The following is a 1,711-nucleotide window of genomic DNA, read 5'->3' as shown; positions in this document are numbered from 1 at the left end:
CCCAATTCCAGGAAGAATGGAAGTATTTTATATTTCTCATGATTCTTCCATATGAAATGTTCTTAAATGGTAAAAAAATTGGTCAAAATATTTGACCATACTACTCCTAACTCTGGCAGCTACTTATTACCATTAGGATAAAACAAAAACTTCTCTGTTCAATTTTTAAAGCCCTTCACAAAATAAACAAATACTATATTTTCAACATAATTGCTTAAGTCTGAAATTCAGCTAAATTGGTATTGTCTTTTGTGTTTGTTTTGAATAGCACCCCATCACCTATCACATTGTCCTATTTTTTTGTCCATGTCAATATTTGAAATGTCTCTCTGTTCTTCCCCTCTTCTTCCTAACATCTTCTCCTTTTCAAGATGAGTTCAAGTTGTATATGATGCCTTTTCTGAACCTCCCAGTTTCTTTTTGCTATTTCCACTGAGGCAATCAACTAGCCCATCACTTGGCATTATTTAGTAAATACTATGTCTCAGGCATTTTACTAAGTTCTGGGGGTGACAAAGAAAAGCCGAAAGACAATCTGCTATTGAGAAGCTCATATCATAATGTGAACGACAACATACAACATTTGTGTGCAAACAGAATATGAGTAGGATAAATTGGGGTGGGAGTAGAAGGCATTAAGACAAAGGAGACCTTGCAAGAGCTTCTTGCAGAAAATGAGAATATAACTGATTTTCAAAAATCCAGGAAAACTAGGAAGCAGAAGGAAGAGAGAATGAGTTTCAGGAATGGGGAAACAGCTCATGAAAATGATAAGAGTCAATAGACGGAGTTTCTGGTTCATGTAATAGCAAAGAGGCCAGTGTTACTTGATAATAAGTATCATAAAGGAAAGAGAAGTGCAAGAAGACTGGTAAGGTTCTATGCAATGAAGGTCTTTAAAACACATGCTTAGAAGATTGTTATATTTGATCCTGGAGGATCTAAGAGGGAGTCAGTGGAGTCTGTTCAATAAGAAAATGAAATGGTCAGACATGTTTTAGAAAGATCATTTGGAAAACTGAAGAATGGTTTTTGGGGACTTGAGTCAAGGAAATAAACTATCGTAATATTGAAGGAGTGGATGCTTAAAGTCATGAGGCCCTAAAGCAAAGTAGAATTAGTGTCCGAGGAGAGAAGGGATGTATGTATATGAGAGATATTCAAAGAAGAAAATAATAGTAATTGACAATCGATTTGATATAGAGGTGAGAGTGTGGTAGAGGACACCTACATTGTGAGCCAAGGTAACTGGGAGGATGGCCATATTCTTGACAGTAATAAAGAAGTTAAGAAGTTATAAAGAGTGGGAAATTTGTTGGAGAATGTTAATGATTTTAATTTTAGACATGTTGAGATTAATATGTCTTCGAATCATAGAGTTTGATATTTTTAATAGGCAGTTGGAGCTGCAAAATTGAAGATAGAGAGGTTAGATTTGGACAAGTTTATATGAGAGTCATCTACATAAAGATGATAATTGAAACCATGGGAAATGATGAGATCACTAAACAACACTATTGAGGGAGAAAAGAAGATTCAGGACAGAGTTTTATGGGCTGCTCATGGCGGGTGTGTGAGACCTACTAACAGAGTTCCAACAAAGTTAGATAGTTGGAGAACCAGAAGAGATCACTGTTAGGAAAACATTAATAGAAGAGAAAATCCAGCAGAAAGTAATTGGTAGTGTCAGATTATTCAGAACAAAGAAATT

This window comes from Macrotis lagotis, chromosome 4, assembly GCF_037893015.1.
Source record: "Macrotis lagotis isolate mMagLag1 chromosome 4, bilby.v1.9.chrom.fasta, whole genome shotgun sequence".
In the NCBI taxonomy this organism is placed as follows: Eukaryota; Metazoa; Chordata; class Mammalia; order Peramelemorphia; family Peramelidae; genus Macrotis; species Macrotis lagotis.
This window is presented reverse-complemented; position numbering follows the sequence as displayed.